This window comes from Palaemon carinicauda, chromosome 28 (genome assembly GCF_036898095.1).
Source record: "Palaemon carinicauda isolate YSFRI2023 chromosome 28, ASM3689809v2, whole genome shotgun sequence".
NCBI lineage: Eukaryota > Metazoa > Arthropoda > Malacostraca > Decapoda > Palaemonidae > Palaemon > Palaemon carinicauda.
Window position 1 is genome coordinate 41,223,834 of NC_090752.1, and position 18,071 is coordinate 41,241,904.

Sequence of the window (18,071 nt, forward strand, 5' to 3'; positions counted from 1 at the left end):
CCACATGTCATGCGTATAGTGTGAAAAGTAATGGGCCAAGAACACTACCCTGAGGAACGCTAGATATCACATTCCTATGCTCACTATGGTGCTCATCAACAACAATTTGCGATGTATTCCTAAAAAAAAAAAAAATTCCATAATGATGCTAAGAAACATCCTACCCACGCCCAACTGTTCAAGTTTGAAAACAAGGGCCACATTATTAACATCAAAGTCATCAATAAAATCAAGGCCAATCATACGAACTTCCTGACCAGAATCAAGGGATTCTTTTACAGCATTGGAGGTTTTAGGGACATCACATGCTCCAATTCCTTTAGAAAACCAAATTGCAAACCATGGAACAGATAATTATCTTCAGCCAACCTATCAAGACGTTTTGTCAGAAGACGTTAAAAAACTTTAGTTTTTTTTATAGTTTATATATGAAATATCTGTTTTGATTTTGTTACTGTTTTTGAAATATTTTATTGCAATTGTTCATTATTTCTCATATCGTTTATTTATTTCCTTTTTTCCATTTCTCCACTGGGCTATTTTTCCCTCTCTTCACTTGGCTATTTTTCCCTGTTGAAGCCCTTGGGCTTATAGCATCTTGCGTTTTCCAACTTGGGTTGTAGCTTAGCTAATAATAATAATAATAATAATAATAATAATAATAATAATAATAATAATAATGATAATAATAATAATCGTAATTATTATCATTATGCATAATAATGTAACAATCATCAATATTTTTGTGGTAAAACTAGTTTGCAATGAGGTAAACCATGTTTGAAATTGAAGAAAAAATGTATTATTAAAGTTTTCTCCATGAAGGTATTTATACACAGTACAAGGAGGATTAATACTCCAAGATACAGTATCAGGCCTCCACATTTCCTCCCCCGGCTAAAAACATTGATGACGTCACGACTGTAAACAAACCTTTACCAACCATTATAAGTCTGTATTGCTTGTTGTAAACATACGATGTTGTACTTGATGGCGAGTGATTCCCTGTATTAACTCGTTTTTATTAAGGTTGTAGTGACTTAACGTAAATGTCATCGGTAAGTCTATGAATAAGTTTAACCCTCCTGTTTATTATTTTGTGGATTAATGTCTTAAACAGCCTTTTAGCACTTTAATCAAAGTTTTACATGCTATGGTGAGTTGAGACAGGGCTTGGTTAAGCTGTTTGAACATTATCTATGCTTGGTATCAGATGTCATGCGAATCATTTATGCTTCACCTGTTCCGTAGAGATATCAAACCCATGTTTATATTTTTGAGTGGGCAATATTACATTTAAAAGGGGGTGAACGTAGTTTTTGGGACAGGGTAAGCTAAGATTATGGTAGTCTAAAGGAGGGTCTTAGGGGTACTGTAGCCCCTCCAGTAGGTAAGGATACAACTCCTTGGTTAGGTTAGGTGTGGAACCTTGGGTTAGGTGGTGTTCTGGAGTGTTTTCCATTAAAAATTTGTGGTAGTTTGTAGCGCTACGGCCAAGAGTCCTAATTTGCTTATTATCGCTCCGACTGTTATCTTATATAGAATAAAAACGTTTGGAAATGGTCTACGGATCTTAAATATGTGCTTAAACGCACACTTTTATGTTTTTTGCCGAAAAACCTAAATTACCTGAAAATTTGTGGCTCGAGTTCTTACTCCGGCCACGAATCTTCTCGCTCCCGTAGTAGGTAAGGGGGGGGGGTCCAGAGGGGCAAAGCCCCCCTGGGTAATGATACGGCTTTTAGCATAAGTTAGGTGGGTTTTTTAAGTTAGCTTCTCCCGCCAAAATCGTTTTTAGAACGACGGCCACAGTTCAGAATATTCCAGTTTTCTACGAACTCGGTTTTAGAATGACGGCCACAGTCAACCCCACTTTATAATATTCCCATTTTCTATGAATGAAAACGGATCTGGCCGTCACCCTACAAAGGCTCCAAAATTTGTTTTTTTCAGCCTATTCCAACAAACTACAGAGGCTCTGGTTTTTTTATCATGATACCATAAGCAAGATTAAGAATTGGTGTTTAATCGCTAGAGGTTAAATTCCTACGCCAGTAAGTAGGTAAAGAGTGACCCTGCTATTTAGGTTAGGTAAGGTTAGGTTAGGTTATGTGAGTGATTAGGAACTGCACTCCTTTATTTTACATTTCTGTGTTTATCTCCACCATAGAAACTCAAATACCTACAGTTTCTGGTTTTATTATAGTTTTTTTCCTCGGTTACATTGCCCTGTAATATAGTAAAATAATACCATGTTTGGGTTGACTACCATAACTGAAAAGATATGGCTTTGCTCTAGGTTTCATCATCAATTATGTTTGAAACATCTTAAAATATAGCGTACTTGTCTAATTGTGTTTATAATTAAAGTAACTTTTTCAAACTTTGTTTCTGTCGGTCATCGTCATAAAAAAAGTAATTGTAATAGAAAAGTTGCCGTAATCAAAACAGACTAGCAGTAATGAAACATTGTCAAAACACTAGAGCTTCTGTGTGCTAGGACTTTGGATGCATAGAAAATTGAAATTTCCATCCCATTATTTATGGAGTCATTTGTAGTACTGTTCATCGTATTACAAATATTGTAACTCCTTACTTAACTGAGCTAATGGTTTATTGGTTTTTGCTCTGCCGTATACTCGCGATTAAACTATATTTCGCTGCTCTTATGTTCTGGCAAGTGGACTATGTTTCGCTAGCACGTTGGCCCCGTGAGCTAGTATATTGGCATTATCAATAGGAACTTAAAGGGATAAATACAAACTTAATGAAGGGGTGAGTTTAGCTTCATGCTCCATCATCTGTTCAAACATGGACTTGGTTTCCATTTCCAATGATTAGACTAAATATATCTAACACACGTCTCAATCCTAACCTTTTATTATTAACATGATCAATAAAATACAAGCTATGATTATAAAGTATTGCCTATTCTAATATTAAAAATAAATAACAAAGAGGTTTAAGATATAAAATGTTGGGGCTTTTATTATGTTCGATCAAATAACTTACGACAGAATTTCCACCTATCAGTGTTTGTTCCGTAACTGGAATACAAACCATGCTATTTAAAGTGGGTAAATACTTTCGGCGTAGCTGAAAGGACGAGCCATTAGAATTTTAACGAGGGTTTACTACCCCACCGCTAGTTAGCGGGGGGTAGGGAGGGTAGTTAGCTACCCTCCCCCCTCACACACCTGTGTGGTAAGCTCACTCTGCTTAGAGGTAGGACTTCATGGGGGACAGGGCTGGCGGGCAAGTTTGATTAAATAGCTAAGGTTTGTATAGTTAGGAAAAATACAAATTATCTACAAATTTGTCATTTGTTCCGTAACTGGAATACAAACCACGCTATTTAAAGTGGGTGACTTAACCCTTAGGAAGGATGGAATAAGTCCCAGCCATACTGGCTTTTGGCTTTGCCCGGGGACTCATTATCTGAGTGTGTCAGCACTCAACAATAAGGAGTCCCTGCACCTCGCTCACACCTTGCTATGCAAGGGCTGCCGCCTACGTAAGCTGTGTGTGAAGGAAAAAGTGCGACTCGTCCTAGGAAGTTGACCTGAAGTTCTTTAGGTGGAAACTTTAGGCTAGGACTCTCCCAATACCACCTTGTCAGGGTATGGGGACGTGACAGTATTAACTTAATACTAGGAACACAAGGGAACATGGTTTACCTGCAGTGGCTTGAGGTCAGCTGTGCAGAGAACCCAGGATGCTGCTTTCCCCAAAAGGGGAGGATGAAGAAAAGAATAATGGCCAGACATACCTTTTCTTTCATGCAGACTAAAACCGGGTAACAATGCCCTCAACCCTCTGCTACTTGTCCATTAAGGAGCCTGAGGTTTAAACCAGCTGTTGTGCAGCCACCACAGGGCTGATAGAGAACGTATTGAGCCTCCTGTCGGTCACGTCTTGCAGGTAGTGGGCTGTGAAGGTCGTTTGATGCTTCCATACCCCTGCTTGTAGCACCTGCGTCACTGAGAAGTTCTTCTTGAAGGCCAGGGACGTACCTACTCCCGATATCATGAGCTCTAGGACGACGTGATGGAGGAGGGTCAGGATTCAGGGATAGATGGATTGCCTTTCGAATCCATGCTGAGATGGTGTTCTTGGTAACCCTCCTCTTCGATCTCCCAGTGCTAACAAACAATGCCTGCACTTGGGGACGAACTGCAGCTGTTCTCTTCAGGTATAGCCTCAGACTCCTTGCTGGGCGCAGTAGGAGATGGTCTGGGTCATCTGTTACGGAACAAAGACTCGAAATCCGGAAGGAGTCGAACCGAGGGTCCACCACTCCAGGATCCCGAGTCTTGGCAATAAACTCGGGGATGAAGCTGAACGTTACCTCCCCCCCATCCCGTTGAATGGGCGATGTCATACGAGAGACCATGAAGTTGGCGCGCAGGAGAGCGTTGGCGCGCAGGGTGTTGGCACACAGTAGGTTGATGCCGCGCTGGCGCGCTATCTCAGGAACAGCAGGTGATCGTTGGCGCGCATGATCAACATGGCGCGTAAGGGACGTGTGCCCGCGATGGTGCGTACACCCTTGTTGCTCCGAAAGGACCGGTGCCTGACAATGAAAGGCAAGTTTTGTCGGCGCATAAAGTGCATCAGCTGCCAGGAATGGTGAGGGCAGGTCAGCAGGTCTGTCGGGTGGAAGGTTGACGTGCCCTTTGAAAGGACGACCTTCCACCGAAGGGGATCATGAACAATCCGCAGAGAGGTCCAGGACCGTGGCAGGAACAGTCGGTGATCGTTGACGAGGCTCCTCTGCGGCGGACTGCAACGACGATGATGAATCGAAGAGGCGCCTCCTCACCGCTTTATAAGGTGAAGGAAGGCTTCTCTGGCGAAGGGGAAGGCGAGCCTTGCGACGTATACGCCCTCTGGGGGCCGTTGGATCAGCCATCTGACCTTCAGCAGTCCTCCGAAGAGGAGTCTCTGTGAGTGAACTCCCCCGAGGGAGAGAATCACCGGCAGGAATGGGTTGATCAGGAATGGGAGAAACTAAGCCTTCAGCTACTGCGGGATGAGAAGAGGCAGAGGTATTAGGAGATACCGCATTGGATACCTCGGACACCACAACGTCGACAATAGACAGAGGATCAACCTCTGCCAAAGTCGGCAATTGCTTGACAGCGGCACCCAATCGGATGATGTCAAGAAGTGTTTCCTTGGAGGGCGAACCCTCGAGCCCCAAGGAAGACCAAAGCTGAAACAAATTACATAAATTTAAATCCTCTCCCGGGGGGAAAGGTGGAGCTGCCTCGCTAGGGGAGGCAACACCATCTCTCGAACCCTGAGTTCGGGAAACAGAACCACGGTCTACGCTACCACTCGACGGTCTCTCGAAAGAGACCAATCGAGCGGGAGCTTCAGAGGAGGTTTGAGCAATGGAAGAAGAGTCCTTGGGATTTTCTCCTTTCAAAGAAAACTTCGAAGGAGAAATATCCCGCCTGGACTTCTTATGTCGCCGAGAAAACCTCTCCCACTGGGATGTAGACCACTCCCTACACTCAACACACTTATTACGACTATCACACCGTTGACCTTTACAGTAAGGGCAAAGGGTGTGAGGGTCTGTCTTGAACGCCGACATGAATATTCCACAGGGGTGGTCGGGTAATCCAGGACAGGTGCGCATATTCGCAGAGGCCAACTTCACAATCAAACCTGATGAAGAAAAAGCAAAAAGACATTAATGACTGTCAAGAGAGGCGAGGGTGAGAGCAGACACGTCCGACTACCACCCGAGCCGAGAGCAAAGTGACCTCAAGCACAGGTGTGTATGAGGGGGAGTAGCAAGCTACCCTCCCCTAACCCCCGCTAACTAGCGGTGGGGTAGTAAACACTTGTTAAAATTCTAATGGCTCGTCATTTCAGCTACGCCGAAAGTAATACCCCTATTAAATAGCGTGGTTTGTATGTCAGTTACGGAACAAAGGAAATATTTATTTGTTCCGTAACTGAAATACAAACCACGCTATTTAATAAGGGTATTACTTTCGGCGTACCTGAAATGAAGAGCCATTAAAATTTAACGAGGGTTTACTACCCACACCGCTAGTTAGCAGGGGTATGGGAGGGTAGCTTGCCCTCCCCCCCCTCACACACACCTGTGGTTGAGGGGGTAGGGGAGGGTAGCTTGCTCCCACCCCCCCTCACACACACACCTGTGCTTGAACTCACTTTGCTCTCGGCTCGGATGGTGGTCGGACGTGTCCGCCGTCATCCTCGCCGCTCATTGGCAGCCATTAATGCTTTTTTGCTTTCTTTTTGACAGTTTTGTGTGTGAAGTTGGCCTCTGCTATTATGCGCTCCTGCCCTGGATTACCCGACTGCCCCTGTGGAACATTCATGTCGGCGGTCGAGACCGATCCTCACGCCCTCTGCCCTTACTGTAGGGGCCAACGGTGTGATAGCGATAACAAGTGTAGTGAGTGTAGGGAGTGGTCTACCTCCCGGTGGGAGAGGTTTTCACAGCGACGGAAGAAGAAGTCCAAACGGGATATTTCTCCTTCGTAGGTTTCTTTGAAAGGAGAAAACCCAAGGCCTCTTCTTCCATTGCCCAAACCTCCTCCAAAGCTCCCACTCGGTCAGTCTCTTTCGAGAGACCGTCGAGTGGTAGCGTAGACCGAGGTACTGTTTTCCAAACTCGGGGTTCGAGAGATGGCATTGCTTCCCCTAGCGAAGCAGCTCCACCTCTCCTCCCGGGGGAGGATTTGTCACTAATCCCTTTTTGTTCCGTAACCGAAATACAAACCACGCTATTTACACAGGGTTTACCTTTTAGCGCAGCTGAAATGGCGAGCCATTAGAATTTAACGAGGGTGTATTACCCCCGCGCTAGTTAGCGGGGGGGTAGGGGAGTGGTAGCTAGCTACCCCTCCCCTCCCTCACACACAGATGAATGCTCACTTTCACTTTTGGCTCGGACTGTGACAGACGTCTCTGTCTTGGTCCTCTCTTGGCAGCCATTGTTTGTTTTGTCTTTACTTAATTGCTTACTTTTCATTTACTCAATATATATGTAAACATGTTTTCATGTTTGTATACATATTTGAGTATAGAATCAGTAAGTTTCCTTTTCAGATTTGTGTGTTTAGTGTACTTATCTACGTGGTGTCCTCGGCAGTTGGCCGCCACGGCGTTATGGGTGGCGATCGAGTTTGACTTATGTCTTTCTCTCTCTTGAGGTCGTTCACCCTTTTACTACGTGTTACTACGCCCTTGTAGCTTCCTTTCCGTGTGGGGGGGTTGCTACGCCGTACGTTTGTCTCAATTAGTTTATGAATCTAATTGTATTTGTTGATTTTTCAGCTTTGTAGAACTATTCCTTTCGGGGTTTTCGTTCTTTCTTTAGTGTTCATTCATTTTTAAATTACATAATTACATAGTTACATAATTATAATTGTTATAATTCTGTTTTGGTTACAGCTCTCCTTCCGTGAGCGTAAGTGGTTGTGAGGGCACGTGCCTGTTGTGTAATTCTTGTTTCCTTTCCCTCGGGATTCCTCTTCGGAGCCTTCCCGGGGAATGAATGTGTACTAATGTTTTTTTGTTTTATTTTTTTACAGTTACCGATCTAGTTCGTTTCTGTAATATGGCAACGGTGTGAGCTGTCTTGTTGAGTCCTGGGGATTCGGCTGTTGCTGCCTCCCCCCTTGTGTTTTCGTCAGGGGCGTGTCTCCTTCTACTGGAAGTACTTCCGTGACGACGGACAGCTCTCCAGTTCATTTTAGAACTCTCAGGAGGCTTGCCTCCTTGGGCAGGTAACTTTCCTTCCGAGGGAAGTTTTTCCTGTCCAGGCTTGAGTTTTTCCCCTTATGGAGGGTTCTCCTCTTGCCTTTTTTTCGTGGGACTATGCTCTTGGTGCTGAGCGGTCACACCTGCAGTTTTGCTCAAGGGGCTGGGCAACTGCAGGAGCTCCTCTTCGGAGGATTGCTCCTTTTAGGTCACTGCTGACCAGTCTCTTCTACGAAGTGTTTCTCTTTCGTTCGCGAGAGAGTACACTCATAGAGACTCCTCTTCGGAGGTTTCTTCTGTTGCTGTTGGCCTCCCTCGCCGTAAGGCCCACCGTCCGCCTCGTCGTAAGGGCCTCTCATCTCCCTATAAGGGTGCTTGAGGCGCCTTTTTGAGTCTCCGTTTGCAACCTACAACTCCTTTTTCTCGATCTTTCGCCTTGGTGCAAATGGACAGCAGTCTGATCTCGTCTTCCGACGGACAGCGGTCTTCCGACGGACATCAGTCTCCCGGCGGACAACGATCCCTTCGGGGCAAAGGGTTGCCTCCCACGGGGGTTCTTCCCTTGCGTGTCAGGGTTTCCCTGCGCGCCCTTCTGCTGTGTTCTCTCCTGCTCCTGCTCAGTGTTAACGCACAGGCGCTCTTCTGCTCATCAGCGCTCTCCTGTTCGTCAGCGCTTTCATGATGATCATCCCTGCTGTTCCTATTGGTTCCTGTTACGCGCCCTGTGCGCCCACGTTCACCCTCGCGATCTAGAACTTCGGTTCAGGTCGGGGTCAAGGACTCTTCTTCTATACGCAGGCTTCCACGCGTAGCCTTCTGCTCGTCAGCGATCATCAGCTCGCCAGCGATCATCAGCTCGCCAGCGATCATCAGCTCGCCAGCGATCATCAGCTCGCCAGCGATCATCAGCTCGCCAGCGATCATCAGCTCGCCAGTGATCATCAGCTCGCCAGCGATCATCAGCTCGCCAGCGATCACCTGTCTCTCTGCGATCTCCGGATCGCCCGCGTGTGTTACAGCCGGCACGCCAACGTTCTCCAACTCTTCTGAAGGAACATGGTTCGCCAGCTACTAGATCACCTGCGCATGCTGATCGCCATCGCGTGACCCTCAACTGCGGATGCTGATCGCCATCGCGCGACCCTCAACTGCGGATGCTGATCGCCATCGCGCGACCCTCAGCTGCGGATGCTGATCGCCATCGCGCGACCCTCAACTGCGGATGCTGATCGCCATCGCCCGACCCTCAGCTGCGGATGCTGATCGCCATCGCCCGACCCTCAACTGCGGATGCTGATCGCCATCGCCCGACCCTCAGCTGCGGATGCTGATCGCCATCGCGCGACCCTCAACTGCGGATGCTGATCGCCATCGCGCGACCCTCAGCTGCGGATGCTGATCGCCATCGCGCGACCCTCAACTGCGGATGCTGATCGCCCTCGCGCGACCGCACACCTGCGGATGCTGATCGCCATCGCGCGACCGCACACCTGCGGATGCTGCTCGCCATCGCGCGACCGCACACCTGCGGATGCTGATCGCCATCGCGCGACCGCACACCTGCGGATGCTGATCGCCATCGCGCGACCGCACACCTGCGGATGCTGCTCGCCATCGCGCGACCCTGCGCATGCTGATAGCCATCGCGCGATCGCCCACCTGCAGAGGCTGCTCGCCATCGCGCGATCGCCCACCTGCAGAGGCTGCTCGCCATCGCGCGATCGCCCACCTGCAGAGGCTGCTCGCCATCGCGCGATCGCCCACCTGCAGAGGCTGCTCGCCATCGCGCGATCGCCCACCTGCAGAGGCTGCTCGCCATCGCGCGATCGCCCACCTGCAGAGGCTGCTCGCCATCGCGCGATCGCCCACCTGCAGAGGCTGCTCGCCATCGCGCAACCGCCCATCGCATGCTGATCACCATCGCGCGATTGCCCTCCTGCACATGCTGCTCGCGATCACTCACCTTCGCATATTGCTCGCCAACGCACGATCGCTCACCTGCGCATGTTGCTCGACCATCGCGTCGGCATAACACAACGCGCCATCGCCAACCTGCGCGTTAGCGCTCACCAGTTCACCACCGATCGCTTGTTGATCCATATCGCCAGCGGTCTTCCTCGCCCACGCGGCAGCGCGTTTCCTCGCCATCGCGCTAACGCTTGCGTTCGCCGCCTCGGACTCGCGCTCATCCGCCTACCCACCCTCACGACCGCTCGCCCGCGCGCCCGCGTGCCTGCACGTCTACGCTCATGCGCGTCCGCGCCCATGCTCTCCAATGTTCGCCCACGCGCGAACCAACGGTTTTCCATCACGCGGACGGATGGTGTTCCGTCGCGCGAACCTACTGTGTTTCTTCGCACAAACGTCGGCTTATTTCTTGCAGTATCCATTGCTCGTCTATGGGTTATCGCTCGCCGACCACTAGCTCTCGCCCTTCCTACCACGCTCGCCCTCCTTCTGCGCTCCTTCGCTCACCTTCGTTTGCGTTACCGCGCATGGGCGCTTCCACGTTCGCCCACGATTCCCAATGGGGTTTTTGCAGCATGGCCAGCCTGGCGAGTTCTTCTGGAGCGTATTTCCAGAACACGGCCTTACCCCGTAAACGCAGAGCATGGCACTTGCAAGAATAGGAGAAACTTAAGGGAGATCTGAGCAACACTCCTCTTTCCTGAAGCTGATTAGCCCTTCCCCGTCATTCTCTGGAAGGATTTTTGGCGGGGGGGCTTTCCGTTCGAGATTTCTCCATCGGACAAGGGGTGACTGCTTACCCCTTCCTCTGGGAGCTTACTAGGTTCTTTCCCTCCTCGGTTACGGCCCGAGTTTTGGTTCAAGGAAGCTACAGGAAGAGCATGGGTACTTTCCTCCTCTCGAGCTCAGGCACCTTGGCCTTTCGTCGTTAAGTACATCTAACTTGCGGACAAGCTCGATGTTGTACCATCTGGACGCGCTGACTGAGGGCTTCCTTCGGGTGTCTCATCTGTGGAGGTCGACGACCTCAGACACCCTTCCATCCTTGAGAAGAGTTTGTTTGTGCCCAAGGACAGAGACTTAGACAGCGGCTGTGCGGAGGAAATCGACTTCCGTTTTCACTCCTCCAAGGCGCTTTCTTCCAGACTCTGCAGGGCTCCAGCGCCCTTTTCTTTCAATCACGTCGGCCTAAGTTATCGGCTACGACAACTGGGACAAGGTGTCCAATTGCAGTTTCCTCCTGTCAGGAACAGATGGCACGGGAGACTCCCCCGGGGGGGCATAGTCCTAAAAGGAGTTCACGAACTCTAGGATTGCAGGTTTTTCTCTGGGAGGATGCTTAAGGTTACTCATCCGAATGACAGCTTCCCGATGCCCATTCCCGCACAATCTCTGTGATCAGCCAAGGATATCGCGCCTGCCATCTCTGTCAGCGAATTCAGTGTCTCTGAACCTCTATGCCATAGCGTCAGCAGAGTTGCCCGGTTGGGCAGAATGATCCATACCTTAGGCGAAGGTCTTCCTTAGGATCATTGACGGCTTCACCCCCGGCCTCCTCAGTCGATCCTTTCTTGTAAGAAAGGATCTGAGAGGGGATGTCCTTAGTCGACCTCTCAGCCCTGATCAAGTTTGTCGAACAAACTTCGGCCAGCGTAGACCAGCAGAATCGATCAGACTGGTAACGAGGCGACAGGACTCCTTAAACCCTGGATCGGAAGGACGGGTACTTTCAGTTTCCATTCCTTCCATCTTCCAGGGTGCTCGTCGAATTCAGCCTAGACTGCAAGTATTCCTGCTTATGATGCAGTGTGGCTATCCCGCCGTGGCATAGCAGGTTTGTTTCCCCAGAGAACTCTCCCTGCCTTCCTCTTGGCCGCTCAGGTGCAGGCTTCCGCCTCCTCTGCTGTTTGGAGGGCTGGTCAACTCCGATGGGCTCGGGTTCGACCTTCTTCAGCGCCGGGACAAGCTTCCGGATGCTTACCACGAGTGTGGGCTCATGGTACAGTGGTCCCTCGCTAGTTCGCGGTTCAACTTTTGCGGGTTCAGAGCTTCGCGGGTCTAAAAAATATTTAAAAATTAAAAATATCAAAAAATATTAAAAAATTAATAATAATGAAAAATATTAAATTAAAGTTAGAAATTACATTATTTTACAAATTTTGAAAACAAAATATTCAATTAGAATTAGTAATTGCATCATTTTACAAAATTTTAAAACTAAAAGAAATGCACGTCTGTATACGCTAAGCATCACGGGCATAAACGCAAGCTGATTGGCCAGCACTCGCTGAGAACTCGACTCCCCATTGGCCCATTCACTAGCCCAAGCTTCTCCCGATGCCCATCGCTCCACGCTTTTCTCGTATACGCTTCTCGCCATAGATCGCGGTTAGTTAGTCTTTGTCTCGCGGTGATTTTTTAAGTGTAAAAGTTTTGTGAAGCCCTTCGTGATGCCTCCCAAACGCTCTTTATCCCTTGGTGCATCTAGTGAACCGAAGAAAAAGCGAAAGATGTTAACAATTAACGAAAAAGTGAGTTTATTGGACAAGTTGAAAGCGGGAAATAGCTACGCAAGCGTAGCCCGACAATATGGCCTTAATGAATCCACGGTACGGTACATAAAGAAGGAAGAGAAGAACATCCGCAAAACTGCTGCAATATCTTTCACGAAAGATGCCAAAAGGGTTGTAAACACCCAGAATAAGACCATGGTGCGAATGGAAAATGCACTGGCTATTTGGATCCATGATTGTAGGGAGAAGAAAATCACCCTGGATACAAACATGATCCGAAGTAAGGCTAAAACTTTGTTTGATGCTATGGTGCCTGAGGGTGGTGACGACGACAACGTTCAAGATTAGGAAGAAAACGACGGCGACGAAGATGATCCTCTGCCTGGTACCTCAAGCCAGACTATCCCACGACGACCACGTACGACTTTCGTTGCCAGCAAGGGCTGGTTTGATAAGTTTAAGAGGCGATTCGGACTTTAGAGTGTGTCGTTGTATGGAGAGGCAGCCTCTGCAGACGAAGCAGCAGCGAGGCATTATGTTGAGGATGTGTTTCCGGAAATAATAGAAGAAAATGGCTATGTCCCGGAGCAAGTCTTTAATATGGATGAAACAGGCCTCTTCTGGAAGAGGATGCCGTCCCGAACATTTCTTTTCAAGGACGAACTTAAAAAGACAGGTTTCAAAGCTCACAAGGATCGAGTGACTCTGCTTATGTGTGGCAATGCTGCAGGATTCATGCTGAAGCCCGGCCTTATCTACAAGTCACAGAATCCTCGAGCATTGAAAAACAAGAACAAAGCCTTACTGCCAGTGTACTGGATGGCCAATAAAAAGGCATGGATCACCAAGGCCCTCACACTTGATTGGTTCCTTAACTCTTTCATACCACAGGTAAAGCTTTACCTGGCTGAAAAGGGCCTGCCCTTTAAAGTGGTTCTCTTCATGGACTGTGCAGGAGGTCATGCAACTAATTTGCATTATGAAGGGGTACAGGTGGAGTTCCTTCCCCCCAACACCACTTCCCTTATACAGCCCATGGATCAGGGGGTTATTAGGGCCTTCAAAGCCCTCTACACTAAGTCAACAATGGAGGGTCTCATCTCCTCCATTGAAGAGACCGACGAGACCTTCAGCATCAAAGCTTATTGGAAGGACTACAACATAGCTACGTGTCTGGCTAATATTCAGAATGCCCTAAAGGACATGAAAGAACAGACACTCATCTCCAGCTGGAAGAAATTGTGGCCAAACAAAATCACTCATGACTATGAGGGTTTCACGCCTAACGAAATCCATCACTCTGCCGTTGATAAGGCTGTCAGGCTGGCTCGGTTGGTGCAGACTGAAGGCTTCTCGGATATGACGGCTGATGAAATTAACAATCTCATCGACTGCCACTCAAACCCACTGACAGAGGAGGACCTACAGGAAATGACCAAATCAGCGAGTGAGGAGGAAGACGAGTCTGCTAGTGACGAAGGTGACGAAGCTGAAGAAGGTGGCCTTACATTGCATAATTTACAGGACCTCTTCAATGTTGCCAAAGACCTCCAAAAAAGGGCCAAAGAAATGGATGACAACATGGTAAGAGCCGTCGAATTCAGCAATCGTATTGATGACGTCATGGCTGTGTATAGGCGCATCTTCATCGACAAAAAAAAACAACGTTCACAACTCCCAATAACGATGTTTCTTACGCGCAAAAAACCAGAAGAAGATCCTCCTGCAGCCGCTACACCGCCTCCTGCATCCCTTACGCCACCTCCTATAACCACTACGCCACCTCCTATAGCCACTACGCCTCCTCCTGCATCCATTACGACACCTCCTGCAGCCACTACGCCGCCTCCTGCAGCTTCTCCTGCATCGTCTGCGGCGTCATCCGAGGAGCAGTAAAGCTCTTCATGCCCCTGTGCAGTCATTCATCATTATCACCTCATCGTACTGCACAGGTCTTTTCATCAACTACGCTTAGAAGAACTTATTGTAAGAGGTAAGTTAAATGTTTTATTGTTTGATTGTTTAACATGAATCTCTCTCTCTCTCTCTCTCTCTCTCTCTCTCTCTCTCTCTCTCTCTCTCTCTCTCTCTCTCTCTCTCTCTCTCTCTCTCTCTCCACCCATTTTCTATATGGTATGGTACAATTTTATTTATGTATTAACTGTAATCTTAAACCCCCAGAAATAGAAATTATAAATGTTAATTTGTTGCGCAAAACGACGGACTAATTATGTTAGCTAGTTTTTGAAAGCTGATAACGATAATTGGTTGTTCGCAAGTAAATTGTTCGGTAGAACAGTGTTCTAGACCCTCAATTGTTATTGTAAACAGACAACATATTTTACAGTTTTTTTGTTTTTGTTATAACATGAATTTCACTCTCTCTCTCTCTCTCTCTCTCTCTCTCTCTCTCTCTCTCTCTCTCTCTCTCTCTCTCTCTCTCTCTCTCTCTCTCTCTCTCTCTCTCTCTCTCTACACCCATTTTCTATATGGTATGGTACAATTTTATTTATGTATCAACTGTAATCTTAAACCCCCAGAAATAGAAATTATAAATGTTAATTTGTTGCGCAAAACGACGGACTAATTATGTTAGCTAGTTTTTGAAAGCTGATAACGATAATTGGTTGTTCGCAAGTAAATTGTTCGGTAGAACAGTGTTCTAGACCCTCAATTGTTATTGTAAACAGACAACATATTTTACAGTTTTTTTTTTTTTTGTTATAACATGAATTTCACTCTCTCTCTCTCTCTCTCTCTCTCTCTCTCTCTCTCTCTCTCTCTCTCTCTACACCCATTTTCTATATGGTATGGTACAATTTTATTTATGTATTAACTGTAATCTTAAACCCCCAGAAATAGAAATTATAAATGTTAATTTGTTGCGCAAAACGACGGACTAATTATGTTAGCTAGTTTTTGAAAGCTGATAACGATAATTGGTTGTTCGCAAGTAAATTGTTCGGTAGAACAGTGTTCTAGACCCTCAATTGTTATTGTAAACAGACAACATATTTTACAGTTTTTTTTTTTTTTGTTATAACATGAATTTCACTCTCTCTCTCTCTCTCTCTCTCTACCCGTATTCTATATGGTGTACTGTATACAGGGGGGTATATATACGTTTTTTTAAGCATTTTTGAAGAGGCGCCGCTACTTCGCGGATTTTCAGTTTTCGCGGGTGGTCTCGGTCCCCATTAACCGCGATAACCGAGGGACCACTGTATTTTGCTTGGAGCCTTCTCTTCCTCTGCCTCAACATCTGGAGTATCTGGCCATGATATTGAGTCAACGACCTTACCACGTTGGAAACCCCGCTTCTCGTCCGTCCAGCGAGGTTAAGCAACGTCGGTACTTGGATGGGTGACCACCTGGGGACGCCAGATTCTGTTACCACATCCTCCGAGCCTTCCTTTCGGTTGACTGTGGCAAGACTGAGGAGAGTCGCAGTACCTGTTCTCAGTCAAGCAGAGCTTTCAGCCCTACCTTGGAACGTTTCCTAGTTCTCCTTTCCTCATTGACCCGTCTATAGTCCGAACGGTCGCCTCAGGATAAGTTCCATGTGGGGCGATCCAAGTTCCGGTTGCTTCAGGCAATGTTTAACCGGACTTCCTGGCCCCTATGGGACCAGCGGAACTATTAGACCTGCAATGGGTGTTGACCTATGGAGCCTCTTGATGGTAGTGGATATTCTCGTCCTTTCCCCACATTCTTGATGCTGTTCTCGGACTCGTCAAAGGAAAGGGGGGGCATGTTCGAGTCCAGGCCTATGGTCAAGACCTGAAGGATACCTCTCCATCATTCAGGCAGGCTTAGGGGCCTTAGTCTGGACCCTCTACAGATCCTACAGCTCCTGCCGAGTCGCCCCGTGCGCGTCGACTTCATGATTCTGGCGTATTCTAACCAGCAGGGGACGCATTTTCACACCTTCACATCTTGCAGTAGAGATACCGGGATGATTGAGATTCTCTCAATACTGTACCACCATCGGCTCTCTCATTCCAGGCAGGGGAATGTTCTCTCAGACTATCTGAGCAGAGCTTCGTAGAGAGAGTGTACCTGGGGGTCTTTGACCTTGGGTAACCAGCAAGTACTGGTCTGGGGGACCTGATCGCGACAGCTTGGAACCTCAAGCATCCGCTATTCTTCCCCCCATTCTCAGACCCCGAAACTCTGGCAAGATGCATTCCGGTGATGGTGGGACAACTTCGACGCCTGCGTCTTCCCTCCCTTTTGTCTGTGGACAATGGGTCTCAACAAGACCAGGTTGTCTGTCAACCTTTCAATGGGAGAGCTCCACTGGGACTATGCGCAGAACGGGGTCTGGACCCTCTGCTTCCCCTGACGGAACTCCCGGGAGAGCTTCTCCCACGGCGCAGACTACTCAAGCAACCACACTGCGACATCTCTCCCGAACCGGGGCGTCGCTTCGGCTTCATGCCTGGAGACACTACGCCTCCTCCTCAAGAAGAGACAACCCGCTACAGTCGCGGTACGGAGGTCGCGTCATCTGCGATAGTCATCCACAGGGGTCTCCCAGGCAAAGTGAAGAGTCTAAGGTGGTTGGTGCTGTGGGAGATATGCCTCTTCCCTTGAGGCCTCTTCTCCAGCAATAACGGTCTTATTGCCTTTCGGCGGGAGGAAACTCCTTTCCGCTCTCGGCAATGAAGCCTGTCGCTCAGTCTTTCCCTGACCTTCAGGCTTAAAGGAATAACTTTTTCCTGCCCGCTGGATCTATCCTCGCTCATGCGAAGCTACGATCGTCCCTGCCCTAGTCGGAGGAAGACCTCCAACTTGGAGCATGGCTCGGACTTTTAGTCCTTTAAGAGATCTCCTCAAGACCCTTTACGACAGGCCTCGGAATGTATTCCGCCTTGGGTCTTCTGCTCACTCTGGCCACGGCCAGTGTGTAAGCAATCTTCTTGGTCTCTTACGACTCCCCCTTTTCTAAGGAAGAGGGGAAGGCAACATTCAGGCTCACTCCTGAGTTGTTGGCTAGACTCAGAATCTGGGGGTCCCGGCACTTCGGTCCGATTCATTCAAGATTTCGAGTCTCCATTCTGTATCTGATGTCCCAAGACCTTCTCTTTCTTGCCAGTAAAGGAATCGAGAGGTTAGCGCTGGGAACAGCTGCAGTTTGTCCTCAGTTGCAGCCGATTTGGGAGCACAAGGAGGACATGGGGGAGAGTCACCAGTATACCTCTTCAGCCCGGACTCAAGGACATTCATCTCGACCTGTCTCCAGACCCTCCCCCGTCACGTCGCCCTACAGCACGATGTTGGATACATCGCAACGTCCCTCGCCTTCGAGTAATACTACTGTGACGCAGGTGCTACAAGCTGGAGTCTGGAAGCGTCTAATGACCTTCGCAGCCCGCTTCCTGCAGGGCGTGACCCACAGGAGTCTCGATACGTTTTCTATCGCTCTGTGGTGGCTACACAACAGCTGGTCTAACCTCAGGCTCCTTTTTGGACAGGTAGCAGAAGGTTGAGGGCATTGTTATCAGGTTTTAGTCTGCATGAACGAAAGAAGTATGTCTGGCCCTTATTTCTTTCTTCATCATCCCCTCTACGGGGAAGCAGCATCCTGGTCTCTGCATAGCTGACCTCGAACCTCTGCAGGTAAACCATGCTTCCTTGTGTTCCGAGTATTGAGTCAATACTGTCGCGTCCCCCATACCCTGACGAGGTGGTATTGGGAACGTCCTAACCCAGAGTTCCTTCTCGAACTCCAGGTCAACTGCCTAGGACGGGTCACACTTCTTCCTTCACACACAAGCTTACGTAGGCCACATGGTTCCTTGCGAAGCAAGGAGCTTGTGAGGTGCAGGGACTCCTTTT

General features: G+C 48.3%; 1 protein-coding gene across 1 annotated transcript in view; it reads left to right on the forward strand.

Annotated features, from left to right (window-relative positions):
* The first annotated feature begins 905 nt into the window (after positions 1 to 905).
* Positions 906 to 18,071, forward strand: part of Trax (Translin associated factor X) — a 117,564-nt gene continuing 100,398 nt past the window's right edge. The window contains exon 1 of the mRNA XM_068351874.1: positions 906 to 1,058. The gene's annotated coding sequence lies outside the window, so the exon portion shown is untranslated. The remainder of the gene's footprint in view (positions 1,059 to 18,071) is intronic.